This window comes from Micromys minutus (genome assembly GCF_963924665.1).
Source record: "Micromys minutus genome assembly, chromosome: 23".
Taxonomy (NCBI): domain Eukaryota; kingdom Metazoa; phylum Chordata; class Mammalia; order Rodentia; family Muridae; genus Micromys; species Micromys minutus.
In genome coordinates, this window is record NC_137958.1 from 44,190,388 (window position 1) to 44,203,694 (window position 13,307).

General features: G+C 34.5%; 1 pseudogene across 1 annotated transcript; it reads left to right on the forward strand.

The window, feature by feature from the left end:
- The first annotated feature begins 10,308 nt into the window (after nucleotides 1-10,308).
- LOC308435424 (ADP/ATP translocase 2-like) lies at nucleotides 10,309-11,131 on the forward strand (annotated as a pseudogene). The gene has a single exon. The product of its transcript is annotated as an ADP/ATP translocase 2-like (transcript).
- Nucleotides 11,132-13,307: the final 2,176 nt, after the last annotated feature.

A 13,307-nucleotide genomic window follows, 5' to 3' on the forward strand; every position in this document is an offset into this window, starting at 1 on the left:
GCAGGCATATTTGAAATTGTTGTATAATTGAATGGCACACAAAGTGATGAATCATATTGAGAGATAGGGTATGCCAAACTGTCATGAAAACAGAAAGGAAGGAGAGGCTGCTTGAGAACAGAGGGGAGAGAGAGGAGAGGAGAGGAGAGGAGAGGAGAGGAGAGGAGAGGAGAGGAGAGGAAGAGGAAGAGAGAGAGGGAGAGGGAGATAGGAAGGGAAGGGGGAACAGCCAGTGTACTTCAGTTGAGTTCAGGCAATGCAGTAGAGTTCCATTCAGTTTCCTTTAGTGAAGTTCAGTTCCTGAAGCTTCATTTAGTTCTATTCCATTTTTGTAGTCAGAGCAGGCAGTGCAGTTTAGTTCGTGTAAATCAGAGGCAGATTATTTTTCAAGCAGAACAATTGTGCAAGATTCCTAGAGAAGCCAGTTTGAATCAGTCAGCTGGGAATGGAGTTTGGAGTCAGAATTGTTAAGTTGAACCAGCCAGCCAGATTTCAGAAATAACTAGAAAGGGCAATCTTATTCTGCAGTACTCTCCCAGATGATAACTATATCTGTTGAATAAAAGTTACTTTTACACAGGATCCTATTAAAATGAACAAGAAAACAGTTCAGTCTTAGTATCTGAGCATATTTGGGTACAAAAAATGGGTCACATATGCAGGCTTTGCAGTTACTTTACATACAATACCTTAAATCAACTTTATATCATCCACATGTATCATAAATGCATGTAGGTTTGTATATATTTCTGTATACAGAAGAAGCTATTTATAATTGATACTGGTAAAAAAATTTTAAAAATTCAAATACTTAAAGAAATTTAAAATATACTTATATTTCTCACAAAGTAAGAGAACATATTGGTTATTATTAACTCATATAGCTCATAATACATTAACTGCATGTTTTTAATACATAAAGATACTACAACTATTTTAATAATAATCATTACATTTTATTGTTTCCAAGAATCTTTGGTATAAATTTGGATTTGACAAACAGAAACCTATTCCTTACCATTCTTGTATACCTGGGGTGTGAATATATATGTATATGTTTATGTAAACATACATAAACAACATAAACAATTGTATTTTCTATATCAATTATAATCACTGGCTTCTTCATTCTTTTACTTAAAGCTCCTTTACCTTGATTTATATAAATATTTGTGTGTAAGTACAGATATATCACAATGGTTGGGTGTCAGAGAACTATTTTAGAAATTCTGTTCTGGTTTTCTCCTTGTACCAGGCAAGTTCCAGAAATGAAATACAAGCTGTTAATTCTTTTATTGGTTGAGCCTACTAAAGGCCTAGCTGTTTTATTTTTAAGGTGTTTTCCCCTCATGAACTAAAATGTGCATGAGAGGACATTTATGTTGGGCCACATAAAGTCATATGTAGCCACAGTTTCTATAACAACATTGCACCTACTCACACCAAGTCACAGCAGGCTCAGACCCCAGGAGTTTAGGAATGTGTTATTGTCTTTATTTTTTCTCACTTTTAGCACATCCTTACTTATACATCTCAGGACCATAGTGACAGAATCCAAGCTATTACCATGAAAGTCATCACAGATGCTATTTCCTTTAAGAAAATTTTGATTATACCACGGTGAAGTTAATGGGAAATTGTACAAGAATTAACTGTTCATTTTATGTCGGAAATGAAAGCAAAACAAATTTTAGACTCAATAAAATATGCATTATGCCTTTTCCTTATCAATACACCAATGAATGTTAGATTTAAAATATGATTCACATTTTATATAGAAATATGTGTTGAATCTTATGCCTTGTGTTAGTACCCAGTACTCTGCTCCTGCTACTGGTCTTAAATGGGAGAGCAGATTCCATCATGAACAGTGGAAATGGCAACATTTCATGTTTGATTATGTGATCTGGATTTTAAATTGTGTCTTTAACAAATGATATAGCTATTCGTTGCATTAAAAAATAAGTCATAGAAGTAAAAAGGAGTGAAATATTTGGTCCTGAATATGTCTTAGTAGTGTTTTTTACATAAAGCTTCTAAATATTAATTTAAATGCTATTTTTCAGTGAGTTTTCAATTCCAGCACCTGCAAAAAGTCAAACTTTAAAATTCAAGGTAATTCCTCTCAGTCTGAACCACCAATCAAAGAATATACCTGGGCAGCTTAGACCGAGGCCTCCCCGCTCTTATGTAACAGGTGCACAGCTTGACCTTCATGTGGGTCCTGAACAACTAGAGCAGAAGTTATATCAAAAGATGCTCCCTGTTTCGGGGATATGTTCTACTAGCTGGACTGCCTTGTCTGGCCTCAGTGGGAGAAGAAGCACCTAACCTTGCAGAGATTTGAAATGCAAGGGTGGGAAGTATGACCCATGCTGGCCCCTAGATGGAGAGAAAGATTGTAGGACACGGTTGTTTGGAAGGGAGAAGTGAGCAGATGTAAAGTTAGTAAAATAAAATAAAATAATAAAAAGTCAAGAGTATACAAGAAGAAATCATTTTATCTTAAATGGAATTTTGCAAAGAGTATTTTCTAAATACACTACTTAGAAATGGTTCTCTCACATGTTTCTTGTGTTCAGCATGTGTGAATTTTGTACAAAATGTAAAATGAGACTTATAATCCTTTGCATTATGAGAAGCATAGTTTTAGCTAGCTCCTGTAATGAAAACAAAAACCAACAAAATTTTGCATTATCCCAAAGAGCCTGGCCTGTTTTATTTCTATTTGACTATAAAAAGTGTTATATGAATAATGCTGTTGTGTTGATAATCAAATGATCACAATAGATTCATAAATATTAGTGCAAAAGGTTTGTAATATCATGATTGGAATCAAAAAGAAAGTTATTTATCTTTATGAAATACATCGAAGCCAAGGTAACAATAAGAGGACAAGTCTGCTCTGTGCTAGCATTAGGAGACTAAATTTTCACCATGGAACGGTCACATTTCGTAAAGCTTTTATTTTGTCTCAACAGTCAGAAATGAATGACTGTTAGGAAAAGGGTTATGACTTTCAGCCAGACTTGTAAAGAGAGAAGCTGAAAATGTCACCAAACCACATAACGTTGGCAGTCATTTAAACCTATCCTGACACAAAAGGATGGAGAATTATACTCTAATGAGGAGATGATGTATTTTTCAAGACTCCTTCTCCATTTTTAATAAGTGGTTTATTTCTAAATACCTGATGAAATAGTAAACGTTTACTTATATCTTTAAAATGTTACAATTGCCTGATGATTTCAAAGACCTTGTGTTTATTTTTGTGTGTCTATGTGTGTAGTGTTCATCTCTGAAGTGTTTTATCTATATCTATGAATCAATATTTAAAAGTCAAAACTTTAACTTACAAAATAGAATTAAGTTCACCCTATAATATAATTTAATGATATATTGGTGCAATGAAGTGTTTGGCACACTACTGTAATTGGGTTGTGTACTTTGTATCGATCAGTTGTTAAAATTTAATGTGTTGTTTTATACGGCTGAGAAGTAGGGCATTACACTGATTAGGACATGGAGTCTCCTCTATCGAGAATAAGATTAACATGATGGACACACCTTTTCATGTATTTCAGCTCCCCAATCCTTCTCATTGCAACTGTGGAATCACACAATATTAATATCATAAGGATAGGATAATCACCACAGGCATCATCTTGTCAATAAAAAACCAGCTCTCATCAGACAGCTGAACAGGCTGTCACCTTGAAGTTGGATTGCTCACTTGCAGAACTGTGAGAAAATAAAAGCCTCAATTGTTAGCAACCTGGGCTCTTGTTATAGTAACGATAATGGGCTGAGACTCCTATCAGAGTCACAGAAGTTTAAAGGAAACACTTATGCAAGGAGTCTAACTATCTTAGCATATTCATTTTAAAATAATTACAATGCCCATCTAACTAATATTAGTAAATATTTGCAAAAGCTAAAATAAAGAGAATGTAGTTACAGCAAATATTTTTTTCTGGTCATGAAACTTGACATAGAACAACACTGAGTGTGTAGAAAATTAGACTTAATGACTATGTGTACTTGTTAGTCAAATTATCCTGCAAATATGAACCATGAAACACTCCTGAGATGGCAATGTCAACAGTTCTACCCTCTAAACACAGAAAAGCTAAATAGTATACGGTTGAGGAACTGAGCAGCCAAACAATATTGTTATCCACATCTACCTGACTTGGACATACCGTTATGTAATATATATCAACTAATTAGATTTAGTATTCGACAAAATGAGTCCTAAAGTTTGCATCTAAAATCATCAATCTTTTTAATGATTTTCTTTTATGTAGAGATTAAAATTGTATATTGAAAATCAATGATAATTAAGTCTATGACATTAAATTTAACAATTTAGCTAACTTGATAATTATTTCAATTTATTCTGGGATATAATCATAAACAATGTAGACTGAAAAAACAGACATTTTCTATGCCATATTCAGCATGTAGACTGCCTCATTTATCCATGACATACACTCTTCCCTAATCTAGCCATTAGATCAGGAATAAAACATCCATCTTACCCTTGGTCATATTACTTTGCCTTAGTAGTAGGGCACTGAAAACAATTTCATGGGATGTAACTTTTCTGTCTTCTATCAAGAGAGTAAGACATAGGTAACACTTCCCCTTTGTGCTCCTTGGGATACAGAGAGAACAGTCACATTAGCTTACATCCAACATTCCGGTCCAATAGATTCCAGCAATGGCTCCACTGGTGATACTGAAACCTACTGAAATCCTTTAGACACTGAAGTAGGATAAATGCAAGGCGGTGTGATCCGAGAGGTCCATGCCATACTAAAATAAAACTTCGGAGACAATGGAGTATAAGATAAGACCTCGCAACAAAAGTAAAGTATGGGTAATAAGACAAACTAAGGTCAGCAGTTAGGTTGCCATAGTATTTTTAAAAACCCTTAAACTTGCATTTAGCATGAGAGCAAAAGTTCCATGTGATGTGATTGCTAAATGAGCAGAGGTGGGAATGCTTACAATGTTTCTGAAGGAAGGAGTAGACAATTCCCATGTCAAAGGCACTAGCACTGGTTATAAAGAGTCAAGGAATTTCATGCTCTTATTTACCCTGTTTTCACGGAAACCCCACACCCCAGGAAAAAGCCTGGGATTCACCCAATTATCAGAATGAAAGACACCTAGAACACTTTTAATTCTAGCTGTCATGCTCAGGGTAGTCCGAACTGAAGTCATCCATTGCCCTGCTGTGTCCAGAAAACACATTCCTTGAAGTGACCCATTGCCTCTGATTGTTACCAACTTTACAGGCATTTTTCTATAATGATCCCTGAACCTTGAAAATGTTGATGTAGATGCTATATTTAGGTATGAGCATCCACAATCTCTTCTTCTCTCTGATCAGTTGGGGTTTTCTGTGTTAATTGGCATCTACTGCAACTAAGAGCTTCCCTGGTGAGGGTTGTGAGGTGATTTATCTATGGGTATAATGGACAATCATTAAGACTGAGTTTAATCCCATGCCATGAATACCTATGGTTGTGACCCTGGTCTTTTCTGAGTGCCCATCTCTACATCTAACACAGGTTGAATAATAAACTAATGAAGAAAATTTTATTTACTTACATTTTTAAAAAGAAATATTAATTCAGATGCTATTGACATACATGTACAAAATTTGGTAAATATCAAGGGGAATTGTTTCACTATTTTATGGCAAGAATATTGTTTATTTTAGAAGAAACTATCAAACATTTATGAGGAGGTCTGTACCACTTAGCAATCCCATCAGCCATGAGCATCAGTTCACACTGCCTTATAAATCTGTCAAGATTCCAAGTGTCACTGTTTCAGATTATGAGCAAGTTAAAAGATGTGCAGTAGCACATCACTGTACTCTTAACTTAGTACAATACGGTTATTCTTCATTTCAGCATCTCTATTTAATGCATCTTCTCAGCTTTCTGACCCCTGTAGGTGTGTTTTCTTTCATTGTATTGAAGATTAGTTTTGTTTCTTTGAATACCTGTCCTTCATCAAATACTTATTTTACAAGTAATTTCAGCCCAAGTCACACCTTTCCTTTTCATCATCTAAGCTGTGTCTTTCTTGGCATTGAGGCCTTTTAAAAAACTTTACTGAGGTCCAACTAGTGTTTTCTCTTATGGGCTATGCTTCAGATGATATCTAAAAGATAAACAGAGAACATGGGTTTTATGTTATTTTCTAGTTTATAGCTTCAAATTTCATATTTCTGTCTCTTATCTGCAACTTATTTCTGTGAAAAATGTCAAATCTGAGTAAAGAATCTGCCTTGTTTTAGGTTTTTATGTGAGCTTTATAATTAATTACAGCATTATTCATTCTAAGGTTATCCTTTGTCTATTTAATGAACTATGAAGATTTTCTTATCTGCTTCAAAGACATCAATGAACATCATTCACTTATTTATTATTCAGTTTAAACACTGTTGACATTTTTGTTATCATTCACCTTCCACCAAGAAATACACAAAAACAGATACATACTCACTGTGTTATTATTATTATTATTATTATTATTATTATTATTATTATTATTATTATTTTAAATCATTTCAGTTCTTTTCTCCATCACTTTCCTGATGTTTGATGAATATTGTTGGGTGGGGAGTGGGAAGCCAGAGTCTCCCTATGAAGCCCACCTAATAACAAACTGCTAACCCTCTTTCCTTGGTTCTGTATACCAAGTAACAGGTGTACACCATCATGTCTGATCTACGTTTGATTCTTCAGCACATTTTCATTTAAAAATGCTTTTCTCGGGACCAAAGAAAACATCTGGAAAAATGCCTTCTAAACAATAAAATAGATATGTTTCCTGAAAACAAAATATGCTACTTATTTAGAAGAACGGTAGACTGTTCTCCTCTACAGTTTATGATCCATGTACCCAAATGTTTCTGGTCAAATAATGCTGTTATTTAGATATTTTATAATTTAGAGTGACTCTTAAAAAATATAGTGGTTGATTCATTCCATAAACTCCTGTCACAGTCGCTCCATTGGGCATGTCTCACCATGATTGTTAATACTGTATAATTTTTAAACAAATATTATTCATAGTACCTTCAAGTGCTATAAAAACTGCCAAGTAGAAGGAAGCTTCCAGAAGAGTCCAATCCTGATTTGTCCACATTCGATGGACCAAGTATGTAATATCTTCAGTAAACAGAGTTTAAATGCCAGTTTCTGAAGGGTAAAAAATATCATAATGAATATCCTGTAGTGCTTGGGAGTTTATACCCCTTCATAAGCCAATAACTGCAAATAGGGTACAACATTCTTGCCACATGGCTTTTAATATGTTACTCTGTATAATCTCATAGAAGCATTGTTATCTCTTTAACATAAGTAAGTTTAAACCCTCTTATATAAGCATGAAATTTATGAAGAATTTTTAATTACAAGACAAATGGCAATTTTACAATGAATATCAGATGTGTGTAATGAACAGCACCACTTTGTAAGAAACCAAAGTCTTGCCCCATATAGTCTGAGAAATAGCATCATGTAGGGATAAAGAGCCAAATTAAAAATTGACTATTATTATAATTTTATTATTGAAATATATCATAGCAGATATAGTATATTAATTATCTTTTATATTTTACTGGAAGAGAAAATACTTTGTCAATATTAGTTTGAGATTAGCAAGATTTAAAATTTATACTTTCTACTTTAATACATTAAAATGCTAAAAATTATCTTTTGTAATCTATTTAAATGTTCAATCTTTTACAGCCACTGCCCTGGAAGCATTCAGGAAGTATTCACATAACTACATAATAATATTAAAGTAGGTACATTTGATATGTACTCAATATAAAATGAGATTCTAGAATGAAAAATTAAGTTGTTGGTTTCAAACAGCAGTTGGCTATTAAAGTACTTCTAAATTATCTGTTGTTTGAATGGCTTACACTGTAATATACTCATTAAAATAATAACCCAATAATTTACCTACTAGTAATTCTTTGGTGAGCATTGGAATAAAAAGTTTTACTTGTGAATTATGAAACCATTCATAATATCAGGCATCAGCTATAAAAGACCCTTTTTCTAATTTTCAGCACTCATAGTTTGCTTTTGTAATCATAGTCTTTAAAAGGGTCTACAATCAGATTTATACCTTGACATCTTTCCAAACAAATAAAACTGTTCTTACTCAATCACATTTTTCATGATACTTCACAAGATGAATTAATTTCTGATCGGTGTGTGCTTAGAAATAAGATGCAACATTTTATATAATGTTACTAATGAAAAGAAGAAAGGAAAATAAAACAACTTCAATTATCTTTTTAAATGATCTTTAAGTAGCATCTGACAGCCAAATCTTTCACTATGTGTTTTGACCACTGTGTCATCTTTGTATTGCGATAACGTAGGACATTGTTCAATTAAAATATCAGATCAAGTAACAATTTAATACATGATTGAATAACCAACAAAGGCACATGGTTTACAAATGCCATCACTGATATGTAGCTTATAGCATTACTTGGTTTTTTATTAGTGTCAGTATAAGTATTCAACAAAATATGAAATACTTATTAACCATCTGAAGAATTATCTCACTAAAGAAACCAAACATCAACTCTTGGAACTCTGTCTTAGTTTTCCATGACCATTGGGTTCATTTCTACGTATTTCCTGCCACTTTAGTCACAATTAACTACCTTCAATTTTCTTAATTATTCTAATCGACAACTTCACTCTAGCAAACTCTCATGTCCCCTACTCAGTCTCTCCACTCAGGTGCTTCCTCACCTACTTTTGTCTGCTTTTATAAACCCTGCTTTTGTCTCTCCTTTTTACTTCTCCTTCCTTCAAACAGCCCTTTCCCCTCTCCTCTCTCAATGTTTCTTAACTTATATGTTTTGCCTGAACTTTGATTTTCATATCCACTTGTAAAACTGAGAAAAGGTATCTTTTTTATGCCCAAATACCCTTTATTGTTTCATCCTTTCCTATGAAGTGGCTGATTCCTTCCTGTTCCCCTGAGGTATACAGTATGATTTTTAAATCTATACCATGTGCACAATTATCACTGATGAAATCTTTTAAGTCCATTTTGTTATTCTATATCCCAGACATACTTATCACTGGTACAGGTGGTACTTTTTCTATTATCATATTTTATAATTTAGTAAAATTTACTAATATGAACATGGGTTAAATCTTTAAATTTTCAATGTCTGTTTTTGTTTTTATTCTTGTTATTTGTCAACCATTATCAACCAATGCCATGCCTTTTATTTTCTGCTAAGGGGCCTCCTAACTTAAATAGCCACTTGATTTAATTAGGAGGCAAGCCACACAAGTCTCTAAAATATCACATATATAATACAGTGAAATCATTTTCATATTTCACTTTAAAATGTCTTCCATTTTGTGGTATTGCATTAATAGAATTGAGCCTTCTTTTAGAGTTTTATTGTTGTAAGGAGACACCATTACCAAATCAACTCTTATAAAGGTAATCATTCAATTGGAGGATGACTTAGTTTTAGAGATTTAATCCACTATCATCATGATGGGAAACATAGCAGTATGAAGGCAGATGTGATGGTGGATAAGCTGAGATTTCTCCATCTTGATCCAAAAGCATCAAAAGGAGACTATCTTCCTCAAGCAGCAAGAAGAAGGCTGACTTCCATACTGGTTGGAGCCTGAGACCATCTTCACAGTCACACACTTTTCCCAATGAGGCCACACCTTCTAAAAGTGCCACATCCCATGGGTCAAGCATATTCAAACCATCACAGGCCACAAAGATACTGGGAAGCAAAGGAAATAAATAAAGAAAGAAGGCAACTAGGTTTTTAGGCTAGGTTAGAATAAATATAAAAAATGAATTAAAATATCAAAAAATGTAAACTTTCCAGGTTACATCCTGTTTTACATGTACTTTGTGCTCACCGTAACTAGTAAGATCTTAATGCACACTGTCAAACCTTAAAAAAAAAAGCCAAGCAATGACAAAAATGTATTCGTATACTTTTATGCAAAAATGCTTAAAATTTGTACATTTATCTTTGTTTTTTAAAATAAAGTTCTTCAATAAATAAATAAATAAATAAATAAATAAATAAATAAATAAATGTATCCATAAAAAATGTAAACTTTCTACTATTCCTGGTATCCAGTAAAACTAATTAAAACCAAACTTATAAAAAACAAGATCTGCGAGTCCAAGAGTTAAAGCTGGTTGTTAAGTCAGTCCTGTCGTCATATATTCATATTTGTCTTCCTTTTTTTTTTTTCTTTCAACATGACAGATGCTACTGAGTTCTTCTCCAAAGACTTCTTGGCATGTGAAGTGGCCGCGGCCATCTCCAGGGTGACAGTAGCACCCATTGAGCAGGTCAAGCTGCTGCCGCAGGTAGCATGCCAGCAAGCGTGTCATAGCAGATACACAGTGCAAGGGCATTATAGACTGTGTGCTTTGTATCTCCAAGGAACAAGGGCTCTGTCCTTCTGGCATGGTAACCTGGCCAATGTCATCAGGTTGGTGTGACAAGAGGACCCAGTTTTGGCGACACTTTGCAGGGAACCTGACATCGGGTGGTGCCACTGTGCTCTGTGTAAACCTCTTGTGCTCTGTGTACCCTCTTGATTTTGCCTGTACCTGTCTAGCAGCTGATGTGGGCAAAGCCAGAGCTGAAACAGAATTCAAAGGCCTTGGTGACTTCCTGCTTAAAATCTACAAATCTGATGGGAATAAGGGCCTATACCAAGGCTTTCATGTGTCAGTACAGGGCATTATCATCTACTTCAGTATCTATGACACTGCAAAGGGAATGCTCCCAGATCCCATGAATACTCACATCTTCATTAGCCGAATGACTGCAGTCTGTCACTGCTGTTGCTGGCCTGACTTCTTACCTTTTGGACACGGTTGGCCGTCGCATGATGATGCAGTCTGGATGCAAAGGAACAGATGTCATGTATACAGGCAACTTGACTGCTGGCGGAAGATCTCTCGAGATGCAATAAGCAAGGGTTTTTTCAAAGATGTATGGTCCAAAGTTCTCAGAGGCATAGGTGGTGTTTTTGTGCTTGTCTTAGATGATGAGGTCAAGAAGTACACGTAATTATATCCGAGGTGTTCTCCCTGAGAACAGGCATGTTGTATAATATACCATATTCTTGAACATGTCTGTTATCAATGGAAACTAACAGTTGAAAAGTAGGAAGTAATAATATTCATCTGACCAGTTTTCTCTTAAATCTATTTCCATAATAACAATAATGATGGGACTTAAATATATTTTTTTTTATTTCAGTCCCTCCTGAAATAAATATAGTAAAAGTTGGAGAAATAAAAATATTCAAAACCCACCAAAAACTCAATACAATCTTTTTCATATTCATGTAAAGTTAACACAAATACTTGTGTAATCTATGTAGTATATACATGACATTAATAATAAAATATTAAACTCTTTATAAATGTTACATGTTGTATTGATTGGCATACTATCCATAGTCGTTTAAACTATCAAATTCCTGAGTAATATTGCTCATACCATAACTTTATAGGCCAGTATTATCCAAATATTATCATACATTTTAACTCTACATAACTTTTTGACTATTTCATGCAAGTTATTTTCTTACTTTTATGAATATGATAATGTGTGTGTTTTTTAGACACAAAGACTGTAATCTTTGCAGCAACTCAGTATTTAATTTGCCCACAACTTGACAGGAATTCTTTCATCAGCTGCAGCTCCATTGTTCTTTTTGCAGTTATTGTAACATGATCTTCCCTTTGTCTTCCTTTTGGAAATGAACTCAACATAGAAAAAAAAATTTAATTTTCCTCAGGACGACTATAATCATGTCACCTACTTGCCAAAAGAAGCTACACTGTTTTCTTCACTATCTGAAGTTTAACTGCATAGTCAAGCATTCACTAACAATCTGCATTTTTGTTGAAATTTCTTCTCTTGCATTCCTAGAAATAGTTTGCTGAAAAAATGATGCTCTCATGGGTCCAAGCTAAGACCTCTGAGTGTATGTTTTTCCTATGTGTATGGGAGTACAGGTTGACTCAGACTCTTCTGTCTCTTCTTGGGACCCTTTTCCTCTTACTGAGTTTCCGTACCCAGCTTTGGTAATAGGGTTTGCGGTATTATTGCAACTCCTTCTGCAGTGTTCCATTGATACGTGCAGGAAGGCAACTCTTTCTCAACAGAAAGGAAGGAGTGTATATAAAATGTGGATGGGTGGGGTAGGGGGGAGCTATAGATGGGATGTAACGAATGAGAGAGTAGGAAAAAATGTAGACATCTAACCTGCATGCGTTAATAGCTGCATTTATTTGGTTCTCTGGTTCTCTATAGAGATTGGGCATGTAGTATCACATATTCAGTGCTGATCCATTGAATGTAATTGCTCTTACAAGTATCTCTTTTCTAGAATCCAATTTTAGCACCCTTATTTTTTCTTTCATATGTAAATACATGGTTTTATTTTTTCTTCATAAAGTTCAGTTGCCTGTAGTTATAAAAACTCACTATTGCCTATTGAGCTACCAGCAACTCTTGGCTCCCTTTTGCTCTGCCTGGCTTAGCTCCAGCATCAGTCACAAACAGTCCCAACCCAGTATGAAATTTTTTTTATATATTAACATGATCTTTTTGACAAATAACTATCATATGCTTTCATCTGTAAATCTGTTTCCCAAAAGATCATACGTATAGAAGAGACAAATAGGACCAGACTGGGGGAGGTATTTTTGGATGGATTTTATAATATACAAAATTATATTGCTCAAAAATAGTATAGGCTTATTTAGCCTTACATTAGTCATTCTAATTACTACTATTTAAACTAAGTACACAAAAATATCAAGGGATTAATACACTATAATTTATGTCTCACACATTTGAAATCCAAAAGGATTACACCCCTCTATCTAGCTAAAATTATTTTGACACTCATAAGACTGCGATCTTATGATTACAAATTCTACTGCATATGTATCACATGATAGTCCAGGATGAATGTCTTTTTTAAAATTATCTTTAACCTTTGTTGGCTGTCCAATTGTTATCAACACCCCAGGTCCTCCCTCCCACAATTCCTCATCCAATTCCTCCTCCCCCATATCCAAGAGACTGACCCTACCCAACCCACTCCACCAGGCTTCTGCACTCTCTGGTGCCTTAATTACTTTGAAGGTTAGGTGCATCTTCTCTCACTGAGGCCACATCAGTCAGTCCTCTGCTGTCAGAGGGCCTCAAACTGTCTACAGTGTGATGT